General features: G+C 35.8%; 1 protein-coding gene across 5 annotated transcripts in view; it reads left to right on the top strand.

Annotated features, from left to right (window-relative positions):
- The window catches only part of HYCC1 (hyccin PI4KA lipid kinase complex subunit 1), a 97,158-nt gene that overhangs the window by 22,149 nt on the left and 52,689 nt on the right, over positions 1 to 22,320 (top strand). Inside the window, exon 2 of one of the 5 annotated variants that reach the window (XM_047694191.1) lies at positions 12,951 to 13,066. The exons of the other annotated variants lie outside the window; for them this stretch is intronic. The gene's annotated coding sequence lies outside the window, so the exon portion shown is untranslated. The remainder of the gene's footprint in view (positions 1 to 12,950; positions 13,067 to 22,320) is intronic. 5 annotated transcript variants of the gene reach the window in all.

Genomic DNA, 22,320 nt, shown 5'->3' with positions numbered 1-22,320 from the left:
AGATGAACCATGAGAGACTATGGACTCTGGGAAACAAACAGGATTTTAGAGGGTTTGGGTTTTAAGGAGGGCCAGATTGCATGGAGCACTGGGTGTTAAATGCAAATAGTGAATCATGGAACACTACATCAAAAACTAATGATGTATTGTATGGTGACTAACATAACACAATAAAAAAAAAAGGAATTAAAAAAAATAAACACATTGGAAGGCAGCTACTTAATATGAGAAATCCCCTGGCAAGGAAATGGGCTTTTCTTAATTAGAGTGCTTTATTTTTAAAAAATTATTAAAGAGATTTTTTATTTACTTATTTGAGGGATAGAGAGAGAGTAAGAACGAGCAAGGGAATGGCAGAGGGAGAGAGAGAAGAGAAGCAGACTCCTGGCTGAACCAGAGCCTGATGTGGGACTTGAGTCCAGGACCCAAGATAATGACCTGGGCCAAGGTTAGTCACTTAACTGACTGAACCACCCAGGCACCCTGAAGAGTGCTTTATTTTTTGAAATATCTTATATTTATATTTGTACATAATTAAGGATGTTCTAGTGCCTACGAAAGTCCTTTCTTTACAGTCTTGTAATGCCAACATCACTTTGTGCCATACTTTTAGCATCTTGTGGATCTGATTTCCACATCAAGTAATACTTAAAATAGGTTGTTAGTTTAAAAGAAACTGAAAAGTTCTTTAAGTTCAAGGCCATTTTCTCTGGTAAAGCCAAGAGACATGAAGTATAGATGCATCCACTCAAAGAGCCACATTAATTATCCTTATAATATAAAAGAACATTTTCTTTAAGTAATGTAGCTAATACATAATAGTTTGCATGCCGGAATATAAATATAAGGACATTGTGAGGCATTGGAGATAAATCATCGTGTTATAAATAATTTGCATCTTAGTTTGCTGATACGGAAGTCAGATGTGAAAATTTAAACTTAGTGGTATTGTCTCCATTTTCAAGAAGTAAAAATACTTTTGTCGAATTATCTTTGTAACTTTAAGTATACTGTCTACATCATTGCTTTTATTTTTCTCTCCATTAGATCCCATTGAAAGCCTGGGCTTTCAGTGATTCATTCCATTGGAATTAAATTGTTTTTGGTTTCATCTTCCTGAACCTTCATCAGATTCTTTGTTGTAATTCTTATACATTTTTATTGCTTTCCTCTTTGATATTTCTCCTGGTTTTTGTTTTAGAGATTTCTATTTCATTGGCCCATTTGGAACCTTTCTTAGCTTAGACCCCTTTTCCTTCTCTATACTAAAAATGGCTTTCACCATGAATATTGACTTAGTTTGGGGCCTCCTATACTTAGCCTATGTCCCCTTTGGGAAAAGTCATTTATTGTTATTTTACTCATAATTACTTAACACATGGACAGCTTTACAACAGATCTCTAGCTCTGATTCCTTACTTTTTCTTTAGTACAAAATTCCTTCCATTCAGGATGACTTACTGCATACTGCATATCATAATGTCAACTACCGTCAATGTAGAATTCAGGGCCCAAACGAGTAGAGATTCACAGGTTTGTTCTCTTATTCATTTAATGGGCAAATGTTTATGAACCTGTTATGTGTGAGCCAGTTTAAAAAGGCCAAATGTGACTTAGGTTTTTAAGAATTGGTTGGGTCAATATGAAAAAGGTCTTGGGGTTTGGCTGACTAAGCCTAAAATGAGCTCTTTCTGTTAGACTTGATTGCTAAGGAAAGTTAAAAATATTGAGGTTTTCCTGATTAAAATGTTGTGCCTTATATTCAGTTTGTTAGATTTCTCCTGGGATATTATATTTATGGTAGATACTAGATATGTTTACTATTTCTGCCCATGCACAGCCGCTTCTAAGTAAACCTGTATCTACATGAGTCTCTATCATTGATCTCAATCCACTGGACCTAGGGGAGGTATCTGTTCCATGGATGGTCAGTCTCTGGGCTGGCTAGCGAGTTGTAGTCAGGATCTGGTACAATCAAAGGTTTATTTAAAGAATTTAGATTTTGGAAATTGAGAAATACAGGTTTGGGTGCAAAGGAGAGTGTACACTTGGAGCAGAAAGATCATGATAGTTGGGACTAGAATAGCCAAAATGGACTGTAATATGAGTAAGTTAGGAAGCCATTCAACAAAAAAAGAATGGCACTGAGAAAATCAGAGAAATGAAAATAGACTGACAGCCTTTAAAGATAAAGATTTAAGTTAATAGTTTCTAATTTTTAGATTCAATTTTCTTAAGCCCCTTTTGTGCTACAGTTCTTTCCCTTGGATTTCTTCGGGATTTTCTTTTTTTAAGCTAGCATGCAAATAGCCTTGACTAAAGTAACGTGTAATTTATTGACAAATTGGATTTCTTTTAGGTGAGAGCAGACAAGATGGTAAGATCTTTGAGAACCCCATCACTGAGATGAGCCTTTTGACAATAACGTAACACATGCCTCAGTGGTGCAAGATTATTTTTAAGTGTTCTGTTTTATATTGTGGTTTGTGATGGATTTTATGACCTGTGGCTTCCTGACAGAGTGAAAATATGTTTCTTGGTGGTTTTATTATATAGTTACCATTTCTGTAGTCTATCTTTCTGCCCGCCTTTTGTAGAATGGTAGAGTTTGTAAAACTCCAGTATTCAGGATTATTCAGTTTAAAGGCATTTTACATAGAATTATGCTCTGCATTTTGCCATCCAATTAATGAAAATCATACCTTTGGAAAATAGCAACATTATATTACTTTTATGCTTTGAGATATGGTTATTGGACATAGGGGTTCTGTGGTCTTCTACATATATCCCTGTCTAACATTAAGATAGCACATTATCTGAAAATGTCTAACAATGTAACAACATTTTGCTAAACTTTCTTTTGAATAATTTATTTTTATATATGAATGTGAGATGAATAGGGACTTAAGAATCTTTTAGATTATTCCCTAATTTTCTTTTTAGGATTTTTTATTTATCAATTTGAGAGAGTGTAAGATTGAGACCATGAGCAGGAGGGTGGGTCAGACAGAAAGGGTGAAGCAGACCCCCTGCTGAATGGGGAGCCTGATGCGGGGGTCGATCCCAGGAGCCCAAGATCATGACCTGAGCTGAAGGCACCAGCCAGGCGACTAAGCCACGCAGGGACCCCATCCCCTAATTTTCATCATAAGAGTTTTACTTAAAATTTCTAAAATTTCTAGACAGGAAAGATCTATCACTCTTTTTTTTTTTTTTTTAAAGATTTTTATTTATTTATTTGACAGACAGAGGTCACAAGTAGGCAGAGAGGCAGGCAGAGAGAGAAGAGGAAGCAGGCTCCCTACTGAGCAGAGAGCCCGATGTGGGGCTCGATCCCAGGACCCTGAGATCATGACCTGAGCCGAAGGCAGAGGCTTAACCCACTGAGCCACCCAGGCGCCCCGATCTATCACTCTCTTAAAGAATTTTGGAAATTTTGTTTTCTCTCAGGAGGCTTTTATATTGAAGTTACCAGTAATAGAATTATTAATTATTCTGCCAACCTGAATACCTTAGTCTATCATTTGGCTTAAAAAATTTGTATTATATTAATTGTCTCAAAATTTGCAAATATCTTACACTATAAAGCAGAAAATCAAATGAAACCTCATTTTTCTTAACTGAAAGTTTCAATGGAATCATTGACATCTCAGGAAAATTTTGAGGTGCTGGCATCAGGATGTTTGCAAAATAAGATTGTTTATATCTAATGGATAAGAGGAACTTATTAATAAAGTGGCAGCTCTGATGGTTACTATGATATATTGGTTTCATTGATTCAGCATAGCATTTATGATAGGGTCAATACTAGTCAGTGAGTTTTATTTCTCCACACTTAAAATTCTAGCCAACCAGTGCACCATATCTGCTGTTCTTAACAGTAGGATCAGGCAAAAAGGTATATATACACAGAATATAATCACATTTGTTAAACATTCATAGGTTATGTCCTATTTATGATAGATTTTACTAATCTCAGAGAAAATTCTAATTCCTTGATGGCAAGGACCATGTTCTGATCAAGCTAATATTCTCTGATAGGTGTTAGCACAGTGCCTTTCACTAAAAAGTATACCCTAAATGTTTGATTAAGACAGTGTTTTGGTTATCTATTGCTGCCTAACAAACCATCCCCAAACTTAGTGCTTTCAAACAGCAAATATTTTTTATGTCTCATAAATCTGAGATTGACTTAATTTAGCTTGGCAGGTCTTCTGCCCTATGTTGTCAGCTGAAGCTGCAGTCATCTGGAGACTTGACTTGGCTGGAATGTCCAAAATGGCTCAGTCACATGACTATTACTTAGTGCACTCTCAGCTAGTGGCTCTATTCTTTTCCATGTAGATGTTCATGGTAGTTTGGGCTTCTTATGGTATGGTAGCCTGATTCCAAATGCATGAAAGTAGAAATGGCATTTTTCTTAAGGCCTAGCCTCAAAGTTTTACAGTATTTTGTTTATTCCATTCTTTTGGTCACAGCAACTCATAGGGCCAGTTAAGATACCAAAATGGTTGTTGACAAATAGTTTTTTTCTAACTTCTATTTTTTTAGTTCAAATCAAATATTCCTTCCCTAGATAAAATACTCTCCTGAAGTCCAGGAGGATTTGAGAAGAATAATAAGACGGAAATAGGAAAGGGGGAGAGGGATTGCTATATTTCTTCTAATTGTCCTAGCTTTTCCAACAGAAACACCCTGGCCTGGTTGTCATAGCACATTGGTATCCCAATACGATTTTATTTGTTCTTGGAGTAGAGAAAAGATGCTTTAGTCAAAAAACATTTCCCATAGGAAAAATCTCTGCTCTGTTTTTGATAACCAGACATTTGTTTTGTGATTTATGGGGAAAATAGGCCTAAGTTATAGGTCTTTGGAATGACTTCCCGCACCTGGTCCCATAAATCATTTTTCTTCTCCTGTGCATTGAGAGGAAGTTTTATTCACTTGAGGTAGTGAGGCAATGGACAACATTTCTTTTTAAGCAACAGCATAGATACCCTATTTTTTCATAGGATATTCTAGCTGACTGGTCAGTTTCTAAGCAGTAAAATCCCTAAGATTAAATTAATTTTATTCTGTAACATAATTTAAGCATTTCCTTCTGCTCTGTTTTCCTGAAATTCAGCTAACTATATTTTTTAAAGATTTTTACTTATTTATTTGACAGAGATCACAAGTAGGCAGAGAGGCAGGTAGGCGGGGGTAGGTGGGGGAAGCAGGCTTCCTACTGAGCAGAGAGCCCGATGCAGGGCTTGATCCCAGGACCCTGAGATCATGACCTGAGCCGAAGGCAGAGGCTTTAATTCACTGAGCCACCCAGGCGCCCCATCACCTAACAATCTTGATAATCTTCTGGTGGTGCTTAATTTACTGCTATGACTTCATTTCCTAAGACAAAAGTTTAAAATTTCATGATGTGTTTTATAGAAACACATATATAGAAACTTGATTTATAGAAAGATTTGTAGAAACTTGATTTTCATAATGGTATAAAAAAATGGTTATAAATGATTTGGTAGTAATTTACAGTTAATACTTCATGATGAAGGGGATGATGTAAAATAATAGTAAGGAAATTAGAGTTTTACAGTGAACATTGTAAATACATTTTTTCTTTTTTTTAAATTAGAGTGTAGTTGACATATAATAATATATTAGTTTTAGATATACAACATAGTGATATAACAGTTATATACATTACAAAATGCTCACCATGATAAGATAATTATCCTTTGTCATCCTAAAGAGTTGTTACAATATTATTGACTGTATTCCTTATGCTATACTTTTCATACCTATGACTTATTTATTTAGTAACTGGCAGTTTACATCTCTTAATCCCCTTCATCTATTTCACCTATCCCCTCCACCCGCTCTCCTCTCGCAACCACTAATTTGTTCTCTTATTTAACTGTCTGTTTCTTTTTAAAGTTTGTTTTGTTTTGTTTTTTAAATTCCATATATAAATGAAATCATAGCATATTTGTCTTTCTTTGTCTTTCACTTAGCATAATACCCTTTAGGGCCATCTGTGTTGTCACAAATGGCAAGATTTCATTCTTTTTATGCCTGAGTTATATTCCACTGTACATATGTATGCCACATCTTTATCCATTCATCTATTAATGGATGCTTGGGTTGCTTCCATATTTTGGCTATTGTAAATAAGGCTATTGTAAATAAGGCTGCAGTAAATATAGTGGTGCATATATCTTTTCAAGTTAGTGTTTTAATTTTCTTTGGATAAATGCCCAGAAGTAGAATTATTGGGTTATATGGTATTTCTATTTTTAGTTTTTTGAGGAATTTCCATACTGTTTTCCATAGTGCCCCAATTTATAATCCTATTAACAGTGCACAGGGGTTCCCTTTTCTCCACCTTCTGCCAACACTCATTATTTGTTGTCTTTTTGTACATTTTTTTCTTTTTATGTTCTTCCATAAGTGGATTATAATAAGAAATTATAATAAGTTATATGTCTCTGATGATTGCACTTTTGTGTATGCTTTCTGGAAAGCTTCTTTGGGAATCTGGGAATTGTTGTTAGAGTTAAAGTAAAAATATAACATGGGGACTAAAGAATAAGGCACTAGATTTAGAAAGGTCTTATTAGATATTAAAAATATATTTAAAAATTCACAGACTGTCTGCTTGTGAAATAGAATCCTAGCAAGCTTTCTAATATAATTTTAAGTATTCTAATCCAAGATATATTTGATAAAGATAGGAAGTTAGTTACATAGCAGAGAAATCTATGATGTTTTATTTAAAAAAAATTTAAGGGTTTTATTTATTTATTTGACAGAGTCAGAGACAGCGAGAGAGGGAATACAGCAGGGGGAGTGGAAGCAATTATGGAAAGAAGGGAGGGAGAAGGGAGAAGCAGGCTTCCTGCTGAGCAGGGAGCCCAATGCAGGGCTCATTCCCACAGCCATGGGATCATGACCTGAGCTGAAGGCAGATGCTTAACAACAGAGCCACCCAGGCACCCTTATGATATTTTAAATATGAGAGTGTAGTGTATTTTGAATATTACTTGAGACATCTAATTAGGTTTATAAAGCTGCAAAGTTACATAATCAAAACTGTCATAAACGTTAATAGGTTACATATTAGATATGAAATGTGGGGTGGGTTAGCAACTATAGAGAGCCTCTTGCTGAGTGTTGGTAGAAACAGTTTTTTAAATCATAGTTTCTATTTTGTGGTCACTTTGCTTCTTGCCCTACCTAGTCTTTAGTGGTACCTTTAGTCATAATTGTTATTTATCTTGGAGACCAGGGCTAATGGAGAGAACATTTTTTAAAATAACATTACAAAGTGGTAAGGACAAAGAAAAGCTTTATCAACTGGGAAACAGTTTTTCACCTATCTCTTTAAATCCTTATCCTATACTTTATAAAATTCCATTGTTCTTTTTCCCATATAATGCATTGATATTTCCAGTCACATTAAAAAAGTTTTTTTAATTTAAAATTTTTTTTCTTCCAAGATTTTATTTCAATTCAAGTTAGTTAACATATAGTGTAGTACTGGTTTTAGGAATAGAATTTATTCATCACTTACATGTAACATCCAGTGCTCATCACAAGTGCCCTCTTTAATGCCCATCATCCATTTAGCCCATCCCCCTATTCTAACTCCCTTCCAGCAACCCTCAATTTGTTATCTCTCTGTCTTTTAAAAGACTTTTATTTCTTTGAGAGATGGGGAGAGAGTGGGAGGGGCAGAAGGAGAGGGAGAGAGAATCTCAAGCAGACTCCGTGCTGAGTGTGGAGTCTGATGTGGGGCTTGATCTTATGACCCTGAGATCAGGAGCTGAGCCAAAACCAAGAGTCAGGTGCTTAACTGACTGTGCCACCCAGGTGCCCCCTTCAGTTTGTTCTCTATAGTTGAGTCTCTTATGGTTTGCCTCCCTCTCTGTTTTTATCTTATTTTATTTTTTCTTCCTTTCCCCTATGTTCATCTGTTTTTAAAATTCCACATATGAGTGAAATCTTATAGTATTTGTCTTTCCCTGACTGACTTCACTTAGCATAATGTAATCTAGTTCCATCCATGTTGTTCCAAAAGGCAAGATTTCATTCTTTTTTTATGGCTAAGTAATGTTCCATTGTGTGTGTGTGTGTGTGTGCCACATTTTCTTTATCCTTTCCTCAGTGGATGGAGATTTGGGCTCTTTCCATATTTGGGCTATTGTTGATAGTGCTGATTGAGGCACATCTGTCCCTTCAAATCAGTATTTTTGTATCCTTTGGATAAATACCTGATAGTTCAGTTGCTGGGTTGTAGGGTAGTTCTATTTTTAATTTTTTGAGGACTCTCCATATGGTTTTCTAGTGTGGCTGCATGAGTTTGCATTCCCACCAATAGTGTAAGAGGGTTCCCCTTTCTCTGTATCCTCACTAACATCTGTTGTTTCCTGAGTTGTAATTTTCAGCCATTCTGGTGAGGTGTGAGGTGGTATCTCATTGTGGCTTTGATTTGTATTTCCCTGATTATGAGTGACATTGAACATTTCATGTTGTCTGTTACCCATTTGTATGTCTCCTTTGGATAAACATCTTTTGCCCATTTCTTTTTTTTTTTTTTTTTTTTAAAGATTTTATTTTTATTTATTTGACAGAGAGATCACAAGCAGGCAGAGAGGCAGGCAGAGAGAGAGGAGGAAGCAGGCTCCCCGCTGAGCAGAGAGCCCGATGCGGGGCTCGCTCCCAGGACTCTGAGATCATGACCTGAGCCGAAGGCAGCGGCTTAACCCACTGAGCCACCCAGGCGCCCCCTTTTGCCCATTTCTTAATTGGATTATTTATTTATATTCCAAGTCACATATTTAATAATTATTCATTTTATATTTTTCTTAAGATACTTTCCCTTTTATCAAATTTTAAAAACTTGTCATTTGAAAGGATTTTTGGTAAGTTTTATCATATTTAGATTTGCTTTGAACTACCTTGACTTGGTAGTCTAAAATTATATATCTAAAATTGACTTGGTAATAAAAAATTATACCAAAATTATATTATAAATATAATATAAATTATATTATAAATATAATATAAATTATATTATTTCACTTATTAACATTTTATGGCATAGTTTAATATTTCTATGAAATTGTAAATTTAATTAAAATATTTCAACATCATACTGAAGATTTTTGACTCACCATAAAGACAACTAAAATGCTTAAGTATGTTGCTGTCCTTAAAAAGCCATCTAGTGACAAGTCAGCATGATTTGACTTTTCATTCACATTTGTAAATCAGTACTATAATGATTTTCCTTTTTTAAATTACAGCAACAACTGGAAAATAACTAGTGTGTCTCTTTCATAAACTTGTTTGTCACCTTAGTTTAGTGCAGAGAGTAAGGTACAATGGAAAGTAATGTGCCCCTTTGGCAATAATGTGATCTTTTGGCAACAATGTACCTCTCTAAGAAGCCCTTGTGTAATCAAATATCATGGAAGTATTGAAATCCAAGCTTTATGTGTTCTTACATATATTTTAAAATAAGAATGATATAGAATGTTAGCAGGGGACATGAATATCTTTGAAGTGATCTTAATCCCATTTTTGGAAGGTGCTTTCAAATTACATTTGTGGCAGATAATAGGCTACATTATTCTATATTTGCTACAATAAATTTACCTTTAAAAATAGAAATGTCTATACTAATTTTCATATCAGATCTGCCCTATACAGTGGCTAATATCTTTCTACAGATTTGGAAATGAAGATCTTGAGTATGATCTTGCAGTGAAAACATTATACAGACAGTGAGCATCAAATCAACTAGTCATTAGAGAAGTGCATATTAAGACTGCAGTGAGATACAACCACATGCCCATTAGAACAGGTAAAATGAAAACTAGTGGCTACCACATGCTGGCAAAGATATGGAGAAACTGAATAATTTGTACATCATTGGTGAGAATGTAAAACGCTGTAGTCTGGAAGAGTGTATATCTGGAAAATAGCTTGGCAGTATCTCAAAAAACTAAATTTGCAACTATCATATAAACCAATAATCACACTTCTGGACATTTATGTTATAAAAATGAAAACTTATTTGCACAAAAACCTGTATAAGAATATTCATGGCAGCAGTAATCATAAAAAATGAAACAACCCATATTTCCTTTAGTAGGTCAATGGTTAAATAAACTGTGGTATATTAATAACATAGAATACTAGTTTGCAGTAAAAAGGAACAAAGTATTGATACATCTAAGAACTTGGATGGATCTTGAGGATACTATGCTGAGTGAAAAAAGACCATCTCAAGAAGTCATATAATATGTGATTGTATTTATATATCAGTCTCAGAAAGACAAAATTGTAGAGATGGAGAACAGATTAGGGCTTTCCAGGAATTAGGGTTGTTGGAGATGAAGAAAGTAGGTGTGACTCTAAGGGGGATAGCATGAGGTAGATCTTTGTGATGATGGAGTAGTTGTGTATCTTGATTGTGTTGGAGGTTACAACAATCTACACATGATAAAATGGCATAGAAGAAAACACTCTCTTTGTACCAGTGTCCATTTCCTAGTTTTGATATTGTATTATACTTACCTAAAATGTAACCATTGAGGGAAACTGAAAAAAGAGCACAAGGGCCTCACTGTACTATTTTGTTAATGAAGTAAAATTTCACTTAAAATTAACTGTTTCATATTGTACAATTCAGAGACACTTAGTATATTTAGTCTTGTGCAACCATTAGCTCTATCTAATATAAAAACATTTTTATCCTCCCAAATGGAAACCCATACCCATTAAGACTCTCTGCACCCACATCCCCTTTGTCATAGGCTCTGACAACCACTAATTTGCTTTCTATCTTTATGGATTTATCTATTCTGAATTTTTCATATGAATGGAATCATATAATATGTGATTTTGGGTTTGAATTCTACTATTTAGTATATTTTTCGAGGTATAATCATGTTGCTCATGTGTCAATCTTTCATTTCTTTTTATGACTGAATAATATCCCATTGTACAGATATTCCACATTTTGTTTATCAATTTATCAGTTGATGGATATGTGGGTTAACACCTTTTGTTTATTGTGAATGGTGCTGCTGTGAACATTCGTGTGCAAGTTTTTGTTTGAACATCTTTCTTTCTTTCTTTCTTTCTTTCTTTCTTTCTTTCTTTCTTTCTTTTTTTAGGATTTATTTATCCAGGGTCACCTGAGTGGCTCAGTGGTTAAGTGTTTGACTTTGGCTCAGGTCATGATCCCAAGGTCCTGGAATGGAGCCCCTCACTGGGCTCCCTGCTTGGCGGGAAGCCTGCTTCCCCCTCTTTCTCTGTCCCCCGGCTCGTGCTCTCTCTCTTTCACACTCTCTATCTCAAATAAATAAATAAATAAATAAAATCTTCCAAAAAAAGATTTATTTATTCATTTAGAGACAGCTAGGTGGCGGAGGGGCAGAGGAAGAGGGAGAGAAATCCCAAGCAGATTCCCTGCTCAGTGTTCAGTCTGACAGCTCGGTCCCAGGACCCGAAGATCATGAGCTGAAACCAAGAGTTGGCCAATCAACTGACTGAGCCCCCAGGCACCCCTGAACATCTACTTTCTGTTCTTTGGGGAATATTCCTGGGAGTGGAATTGCTAGGTCATATGGTAATTCTATGTTCAAATTTTTGAGAATTGCTAAACTGTTTTCCATAGTGGCTAAATCTTTTTACTTTCCCTCTGACAGTGTACAAGGGTTATAATTTCTCTACATGCTTGCCACCCCTTGTTATTTTACTTTTTGAAAGAAAACTTGTTACTGTATATTTGAAAGTTGCTAAGAGAGTAGATCTTAAAAGTTCTCATAATAAAAACAATTTTTTTGGTAACTACTAATGGTGATGGATGTTAATTAGACTTACTACAGTGATCATTTCACAATATATACAAATATTGAGTCATTATGTTGTATACCTGAAAGTCATATAATGTTATATGTCAGTTATATCTCAAAAAATTATTATGGTCGTCCTCATGGATAGGAAGTGGTATCTCATTGTGGTTTTGATTTGCATTTCACCATAGACTAAAGGTGGTGAGCGTCTTTTCTTAGGCTTGTTGGCTATTTGTATATTCTGTTTAGAGAAGCATCTATTCAATTCTTTTTCCATTTTTTTTTTTAAGATTTTATTTATTTATTTGTCATAGAGAGAAAAGTGAGAGTGAGCACAGGCAGACAGAGTGGCAGGCAGAGGCAGAGGGAGAAGCAGGCTCGCTGCCAAGCAAGGAGCCCGATGTGGGACTCGATCCCAGGACGCTGGGATCATGACCTGAGCCGAAGGCAGCTGCTTAACCAACTGAGCCACCCAGGCGTCCCTCTTTTTCCATTTTTAAGTTTGGCTGTCTGCCTTTGTTGTTATTGTTGCTGAGTTGTAAGAGTTCTTTATACATTCTGGACACTAGATCTTTATCTGATACATGATTTGCAAATTTTTTCTCCCATTCTTGGGATTGTCTTTTCACTTTTTGATAATGTCCTTTGATGTGCAAAAATTTTAAATTTTGATGAAGTCTATTCTTTTCTTTGGTTGCTCTTATTTTTAGTGTAATATGTAAGAAATTATGGCCAAAAACAAGGTAATGAAAATTAACCCCAATGTTTTCTTCCAAGAGTTTTAGCTTTTATATTTAGGTCTTCAATTTATTTTGAGTTAATTTTTTTGTTTGAGGTGATGTAAGGGTGCAGTTTCATTCTTTTTCATGTGGATAGCCAGTTGTTCCAGTACCTTTGTTGAAGAGACTATTCCTTCCCCGTTGCATGGTCTTGGTACCCTTGTTGAAAATCAACTGAACTCTCAGTTCAGTTCCACTGATCTATATGTCTACCCGTATGCCAGTACTACAGTGGTTTTAGTTGCTGTAGCTTTATAGTACATTTTGAAATTGGAATGTTAATTCTCCAATTTCGTTTTACTTTTTCAAGATTGTTTTGACTATTTGGAGTCCATTGAAATTCCATATTAATTGTAGGATCAGCTTTGTCAATTTCTGTGAAAAGGCATTTGGGATTTTGAGAGGGATTACATCTAAATTGCTTGGGTAAGTATTGCCATCATAATAATATTAAGTCTTCCAATTCACAAACATTAATTATTTCCATTTATTTATGTCCTTTTTAATTTCTTATAGTAATGTTTTATAGTTTTCAGTGTACAAGTCTTGAGTTTCTTTTGTTAACAATTATTTTTTAAGATTTTATTTATTTATTAGACAGAGAGAGCACAAGCAGGGGGAGCAGCAGGCAGAGGGAGAGGGAGAAGCAGACTCCTCACTGAGCAGGGAGCCTGATGCGGGACTCAAATCCCAGGACCCTGGGATCATGACCTAAGCTGAAGGCAGATGCTAAACCTACTGAACCACTCAGGTGCCCCTCTTTTGTTAAATTAATCCCAAATTATTCTTTTTGATGGTATTGAAAATGGAATTCTTTTAATTTCATTTTCAGATTGTTTATTGTTATTGTGTAGAAATAGAATTGATTTTTTTTAGTCTTGATCTTTTATTCCAAAGCCTTGCTGAATGCATGTATTAGCTCTAATATTAGCTTTTTTGTGTGGATTCCGTAGTGGATTTCCCTACATAGGATCATATCATCAATGAATAGAAATATTTTTTACTTCTTCTTTTCTAATTTGGATGCCTTTAATTTCTTTTTCTTTTTTTTTTTAATATTTTATTTATTTATTTGACAGAGATCACAAGTAGGCAGAGAGGCAGAGAGAGAAGACGACGCAGGCTCCCCGCGGAGCAGAGAGCCCGATGTGGGGCTCGATCCCAGGACCCTGAGATCATGACCTGAGCCGAAGGCAGAGGCTTAACCCACTGAGCCACCCAGGCGCCCCTTAATTTCTTTTTCTTGACTAGATGTTCTGGGAGTAGTGAATGTAAATGACATTTTTGTCTTGTTCCTCCTGATCTTAGTGGAGGATTTTTTAGCCTTTCAACATTGAGTATGCTAGTTGAGGGTTTTTTTTTTTTTTTGTAGATGCCCTTACCAGGCTGAGAAAATTCTCTCCATTCCTACTTTGTCAAATACTCTTTTCTTCATGAAAGGGTGTTGGATTTTGTCAAATGATTTTTTTTTTTTTGCACTAACCGAGGTGATCTTGTGTTTTCTTTTCTTCATTATATTAATGTAATGTGTCATATTGCTTGATTTTTGTAATGTTGAACCTCTCTTGCATTCCTGTAATAAATCATACTTGGTTATGATATATCATCTTAAAATGCTGCTGGATTTGGTTTGTTAATATTTTCTTGAAGATTTTTGCATCTATATTCATAAAGGATATTGGTCTAGAGTGTTCTTATGATGTCTTTGTCTGGCTTTGGTATCAAGGTAATGCTGGCTTCATAGAGTTAGGAAGTATTTCTTCTATTTTTGGAAGAGCTTGAGATGGATTGGTGTTAATACTTTAAATGTTTGGAGAATTTACCAGTGAAGGAGGAGCATTTAAAAGCCCTATCCACCCACATATCTCCTTTCTCAACAGCTTTCTTCCCAGTCTTTTTTTTTTTTTTCTTAAGGTTTTACTTATTTATTTGAGAGAGAGCAAGAGAAAGGGAGAGAACATGCACTATTGGGCGCTCCTCCTTCCCAGGCTTTTTAGTCTGGCTGTTGCTTTTCCTGACCGTTATCCCTAGTTCCAGGCTGCTCTGGTCCAATGCTTTTGCCTTCAAATGCTTCCAGCATATGCCACTTAGGAAGCTTCCTAGCCCAGGGCATATCACTATATATTGGGCAAAACAAAAGGCAACCCTTTGTACCAGTCTTTTAAGGAGCCACCAGACAGATTGAAGCAGTTACAGTTCTTTGAGAATAAGGTCCCTATTGCTTTCTGTGTCACTAGCAACCTGCACCAAGAATTCAGGCTTCTCTGTCTTCATGGCCACTGCTGGTTGGAGAAGTTTGGGATTGAAGATGAGTGATTTAAAATGTCCCAGTGCTTGCTTACCACAATGCAGAAGCTTCTTTCTTCACCAATCTTAAGAGAATTCTACAACAGTTTATGACAGTTTTTGGCAGCTTATTAGTTTTTGTGGAGAGATAGAGCTCTGAAATTCTCCACTCCTCCATTTTTGGTGACATTATTTCTGTACTATAGTTTGCAACTTCCTATAAATCTATGGGTGTTTTGAAATAAGAAGTTTAAAAAATTATCCTAATTCTCTGACCTTCTAAGGGAACAGGCTATGATAAATTCATAGAAAAATAGTCTTTGTGGTTGTGTGCAGATATTAGCTATAGAAAGTACTTTCTTCTCTTCTGAATAATTTGGTTTAGAATATGACAGCAACAGAGGAATTGATAGAAGGAGGTAGAGATTATTGGGACTATTGGGTGGCTCAGTCAGTTAAGTATTTGCCTTCAGCTTCGGTCATGATCCCAAGGTCCTGGATCTAGTCCCATATCAGGATCTAGTCTCCTTACTCAGCAGGGCAACTCCTCCCTCTGCCTGCTACTTCTCCTGCTTGTGCTCCCTCTCTGTCTGATAAATAAATAGAAATAAAATATTTAAAAAAAGAAAGAGCTAGAGATTATTACCCTAATTTGAAGATCTCTAAATTTTAGTGTGTCCTTTCTTGTGTTCCTAGTTCTTATCATATTCACATCTCATTTTGATGAGATTAATGTCAGTCTTCTTTGTTTTAGTTTGGGTATCACCTGGATATACCCTTTTGTGGATCTTGAAGAGGTAGGTATGATATGGTAGAGTGGAATTTGAAGGATATTTTATGACTATCTTCTATATTGAAAGGAAGGTAAATAGATATGACTAGCTAGTCAGGCAGATACAATTGGATTTAATTAGAACCCAGCATAGGGCACCTGGGTGGAACAGTCAGTTGAATGGGGGACTCTTGGTTTTGGTTTAGGTTGTGAGCTCAAGGTCATGAGATCGAGCCCCATGTGGGGTTCTGCACAGTCTGCTTAAGACTCCCTCTCCCTTTGCCCCTTCTCCATCCCTGATGTTCTCTCTCTTCCCCATCCCCCCAAATAAATAAATAAATCTTTAAAAAAGAACCCAGCTTAATTACTTTTCATTAGTGGTTATCCACATTTTTTTTTTTTAGCTTATCTTCTCCCTTAACACTTGCCACTTCTTTGTAGAGAATAAAGTAAAAGTCCATAGTTATTCATTTTGGAATTAGCTTTCAAATTCTTGGTTCAAGTTGGAGTCAAGAAATCTGAGCGATTTTGAAAACTTGTTGAACTTGCTTAACTGATATGTGTCAGCTTTATTATATTGACATTAGCTATAAAATATGATAGATTTATTTTTAAAAAGAGCTTGCAGTGTATGTAAATAGGGACTATTCATTAACTGAAGAGATCTTTCTGGAATATCTCCTACCTGACAGGTACTGGACTAGGTGCTGAGAATAGAATGTGGGCAAAACCAGATTTAGCTTCTGCTCTTAAAACACAGTACAGGGGCAGCTGGGTGGCTTAGTCAGTTAAGAATCTGCCTTTGGGTTAGGTCATGATCCCAGGGTCCTGGGATCAAGCCCTGCATTGGGTTCCCTGTTTGGCGGGGAGCCTGCTTTTCCTCTCTCCCTCTGTGGCAACTCCTGCCTGTGCTTGTTCTCTCTCTCTCAAACAAAATCTTTAAAACAAAAACAAAACAAAAATAGTACATCTCTGCTTAGTATACTATGTTACAAAAACAGACTGCCCATTAAGTCTCTCCAGCAACAATTTATTTCTTGTCCATATTACCTGTAGGTGATTGTTAATTAGTTGTCACTTGGTCTACATGCCTCTCATTCCAGGATAAATAAGTAGCCTTTATCTGGGACATTTGGGTGTTCCCTCATTCTCTGCTCTCTAGCCATATGGATTTCTTTGTTTTCCTTGAAAAAAAACCCAATGATTCATTCTCCAGAGCCTTTTCCTGTAACATTCAATTTGCCTGGCACACTTTATTATACACCATACAACACCATCTCATCATGACTTAGTTAAATCTCAGCTGAAGTGTCAGTTACTTAGGGAAACTTTTACTGACCCCCAAGTCTGTCTGCTTACACTAATTCAAAGTGATCAGCCAGTAATTGAATTGATTATTCGAACAAAAATCAGTACTCTTTAGAGGATTGTAACACTCTTTAGAGGATTACAACAGCTCTATAATTTATCATCCATAATGTCCAGTTTGTAATCAAAGTTCATAGTCATGCAAAGGAGGAAGAAAATGAAACTCAAGAAAAAAGAACAGCCAATAGATATCAACTCCAAGATGGTTCATAAATTGGACTTAGCAGAGAAAGTTTTTAAAGCTGCTATTATAAGTATGCTGAAAAAAATGCTTAAAGATTTAAAGGAAGATAAGACCTTAATGAATTAATAGATAGGGAATATCAGAAAAAGAGGAAAGTGAAAAAGAAAACAAAATGGAAATCCTAGGTCTGATTTCCAATGAGAAATTCCTTGTATGAATGTGAGGGTGATCTGGTTGTGACTAGGCTTGATTTGGCTGATCTGACTGGCTAGGCAGTGTCCTTTTCTTCCCTTACTGCTCTAAGTGCATCCCTCACAAAGCTGTGTGCTCTGTCGAAGAGGATGACCTTCCCCAGTAGTGGAGGACCATTCTTCTGTCAAGGGTATACAAGTAGCTATGCTCCCCTGCTAGAACTTCCAAATAATCTCTCAAGGTCCATTTGTAGGAGAATGTAGAGTAGTCAAGTTTCCAAGACTCCAGACACACCCAAATGAGGTGCTGCATGTGGCATTCTGCCTTTCATTAAAAAAAAAAAAAAAGAAAGAAAGAAAAGAAAAGAAAAGAAAAAGGAAAAAAGAAAAATTTCTTGTATGAACTTAATAGATTGGAGATAGCAGAATGAAGAGTGCACATAAGTAGAAATCATCCAATTTAGGAAACACAGGAAAAAAAGATTGAAGGAAAATTAACAAAACCTCTGGGATCAGTGAAAAAATATCAAAGAGTCTTACATATGTGTAATTGGAGTCCCAGAAGAGGAGAGTGACAATGATAGGAAGTATATTTAAAGATATAATGAATGGGATTTTCTCAAATTTGATCAAAAACATTGCTTTACTGATCTAAGGAACTCAGCTAGCGCCAAGCAGGATGAATTTAAAGAAAAACACACATAAAGGTGCAGCTGGGTGGCTCAGTTGGTTAAGCATCTGCCTTCAACTCAGGTCTTGATCCCAGAGTCCTCTGGGATCAAGTCCCCAGCTGGGCTCCCTGCTCAGCAGAGAGTCTGCTTCTCCTTCTGCCCCTCCCCTACTTGTGCTCTCTCTTACAAATAAATAAATAAAATCTTTCTAAAAAGGAAAGAAAAACACACAGAGGCTTGTCATAGCTAACCTGCTGAAAACCAAAAATAAAGAGAAATGTTGGTAGGAGCCTATTTCAGATATTCCATAGCACCCATGTATTAGATGATTCACTGGTACTCACAGGACTCAGAGGCAGTTATACCTGCTATATTCTATTACAGTGAAAGTATGTAAAGCTGGATCAGTAAAGGGAAAAAGATGCATCAGCTAAAATCAGAAGGCAACCAGGCGTAAACTTTCATAGTTCTCCCTCCTGGTGGTAGCATAGAACACACTTTTTTCTCCTGCACGGTATTCTAGCAACACATAGGAAGTACTTGTCCCCAGCTCACCAAAACTGCCACAAAAAGAAATAGAAAATTTTAAATAGCTCTACATCTGTTAAAGAAATTGAATTCTTTGAGTAGGTAATGATGTTTTAGATAAGACCCAGAAAATACTAACCATGAAAGAAAAAAAAATGACAAATTGGACTTCATCATAATTAAAACCTTCTGCTATTTTAAAAAACACCATTAAGAAAATAAAAAGGCAAGTCACAAGCCAGGAGAAAATACTCGCAAAATAGAATTCATTTTATATTAAGAACACTTAAAACTCAATAAGACGTATAGTCCAATTAACAAAAAGTCAGCAACCTGTAAAAACACTTCACAAAAGAAGATAAATTATTGGCCAATAGGTACATGAAAAGATTTGCAACATTAGTCATCATAGAACTGTAAACTAAAACCATGAAACACTAGAATAGTTAAAATTTTAAGACCAAATATTGAGGAAGATTAGAGGTATTGAAAATCTTATAGTTTATTGCTGGAAGTATAAAATGGTAGCCATTTTATAGTTTGGTACAGTTGGCTGTTGGTGGTGTTGTGTATATGTATATAAAGTTAAAACATATGTTACTATATGACCTAGGAATTCTACTCATAGGTGTTTCACCATAAATAAAAATGTGTCCACAAGATTTGTATATAAATTTTTCCAGTTGCTATTGTTGCATAACTGTCACAAATTTGACATAAATAAAGCCATTTTGTCACACTCACAGATTCTATAATTAAGAATTTGAGGAAAGACAGATGAAGATGGCTTTTCTCTTTTCCTCAATGTCTGTGGCTTTAGCTGAGAGGGCTCAAAGGCTAGGGATGGCTGGGGGCTGGAATTACCTGAAGACTTGCTCACTCTTAAGTTTGTCTGCCGGTTGATGCTGACTGTTAGCTGGGATCCAGTAAGATTGTCAGCAGAGAATAGCTACATGTGGATTCTCCATGTAAGTTAGTCCTTGGGCATTTTCATAATACAGTGGATAGATTTCGAGAATGATGGTCCCCAGAGAATCAGGTGCAAACTGTATCACCTTGTATGACCTAGCCGTAGTACCGAGCTTACTTACACTCAAGGGAAGGTTACATTGATTCCACTTCTTGATGAAAAGTGTGTCCAAGTTATCTTTTAAGGAGCTTATGTTGTGGTTATCTTCAGAGAATACAGTCTGCCACATGCATGTTTATAGTAGCTTGATTCATAATAGCCCCAAACCGAAAGTAATCCGTATGTCCAGCAGGAAGTAAATAGGTAAAATTTTGTGGTATAGTCATGCAAGTCAGCAATGAGAAAGAACAAGCTATAGATACACTCAACAGCATGAATAAATCTCAAAAACAAGCTGAGAAGATGAAGCCAGAATCACATGTACATCGTGTATGATTCCATTTGTTTGAAGTTCTTGTGCATGCTGAGTAATCTATAATGATAGAAATCAAATCAGTAGTTCCTTGGGATAGGGGTTTGGAGGATTGACTGGAATGGATGGATACATAGAACTGAATGTTGTAATGTGTATATTTTATTATATATAAATTATACCTCAAAGTTGATTTTTAAAAACTAAAAAAAAATTGTAAGGGCAGTTAGGAATTAGAAATGAGTATAAAACTCTTTTGAGGAGTTTTAATGTAAAAGAGGAACAGAGATGTGAAAATAGCTGAAGAGGAAATGAGGTAGAGAGGGAGAAATTTAGGGAGGAGAGGCTTGTTAAAGTGATTTTGTTAGGTAGGCAAGAGAGGATGGTTGTAGTGCATTCTTCAAAGGCTTGGCCTCAGATAGGATCACGGACAATTCATTTAGTTAACAGAAGGGAAGATGGAGTGTAAAGATACAGATGCTTTTAGGTAGGTAGACATTTGAGAATTCGTGGAAGTTCTGTTCTGATCAGTGAGGTAGGAATTAAGATTATCATCTGCGAGTAACAATGGGAAGAAGGTTTTAGAGTTTTGAGTACCCGGAAGAATGTATTAAACAATTAAGTAGGAGACTGGGAAAGTGAACAGACTGTAGGGAACTGCATGATTGCCAGGCAACATTAAGGGTATACTTAAGGTTCTTGGTCATAACTTTTTAAGTGTTGTTTTAGTTGTTTTTTCCACCTTGTTCAGCTGCATGGTTGCTGACGTGGGCCACGTGGAGAGTTGCATTTCACCAGGGTTGTATTTTTGCCAAGGGAATAAAACAATTAAGGGCAAAGTAGTTGAAGGAGTATATTCAAAATGGTGATTAGAATTAACCAAAGAATTTGAAATGGGCAAAGAGAGAAAGGAGAATATTGGGAAGTGACATTATATCCTGGTATGGTCAAAAATTTTTGGGGTCTGAGTGCATAAAAGGATGTATTGAAAAGATAAGAAAGGTCAGGGGTCAGCGGGGGGAAGACAATGGTTTCTCAAAGTATCATTTGGGGACTTTTGGGGGTCTCTAAAATCCTTTCGTGTATTCTATAAGCTTAAAACTATTTTCATAATATTAGGACTTTTATTTGTCTTCTCACTCCTATTAATGGGTATACAGTAGTGCTTTCCAAAGGCTACAAGGTAAGTGATGACTAATGGGATATATGCTTATAAGTTCTGTGTTTTAAAAATTTCTGTTTTATTTTTGAATGTAGTAAATACCAATAGATATTAACCTACATAAATAAAAAGCTATTTCAGAGCCTCAATAATTTTTAAAAAATAACTTTATGAACAACTTTAGATTTATAGAAAAGTTGCAAACATAGTACAGAGTAGTCTCATATATCTCATACCCCGGTTCAGTTTCTCTTAATGTCATTCAAAGAATGTGCATTTGTCATTACTAATTACATTGCTCTTAACTAAATTCCAGACTTTATTAGGATCTCACTAGTTTTTTCATTACTGTCTTTTTACTTCTAGGATCTAATCCAGGTTACCATATTGTATTCAGTTGTTTTCATGTCACCTTAGTCTCTCTGGTCTACAAGAGTCTCACAGTCTTTTTCTGTTTTTGTTTGTGTGTTTTTTAGGACCTTGTTACTTTTGAGGAATACGTATCAGATATTTTTGTAGAACATCCCTCAAATATTTCTCTAATGTTCTCTCATTATTATACTTGGTTTATAGGTTTTTTGAAAGAATACCACAGGGGTAAAGTGCCCTTCTCATCATATCAGGGGTACCTAATATTCACATGACATCTCAGGTGAGGTGAATCTTGATCAAGTCAGCGTTTGCCAGATTTCTCCACTATAAAGTTACTATTTTCCCTTTTGATACTCTATTCTTTGGAAACAAATCACTATGTCCAATCCATTGTCCGTAGGAAGACAGGGACTAAACTCTTCCTGGATATATCTTTTGGAATTCTTCTGAGAGGAGGACTTGTCTCTTGCTCTCTAACTTTTGTTATTTATTTATTTCATTGTGGACTCATGTATGTTTATTTTATACTGTGGGTAATAATTCAGTTCTATGTTATTTGTTATGTTGCTCAAGTTATTCCCGCTTTGGCCATTGGATATTCTTTCAGGTTGGTTTAACATCTTAAAGTGTAAAATGGCCCTGACCAAGTGTTTGAGAATAGCTGGTCTAGGTCATGATCATAGGGTTGAATAGCTGAGGCAGGGAAGAAGACAATGTGGTTGGAAGAGATTTTTAGGAATTAAGAGTTCAGGGTATGAGAAAAT

Source organism: Lutra lutra, chromosome 11, assembly GCF_902655055.1.
Source record: "Lutra lutra chromosome 11, mLutLut1.2, whole genome shotgun sequence".
In the NCBI taxonomy this organism is placed as follows: Eukaryota; Metazoa; Chordata; class Mammalia; order Carnivora; family Mustelidae; genus Lutra; species Lutra lutra.
The sequence above is the reverse complement of the archived record's forward strand: the minus strand, read 5'-3'. Positions and strand labels throughout refer to the sequence as shown.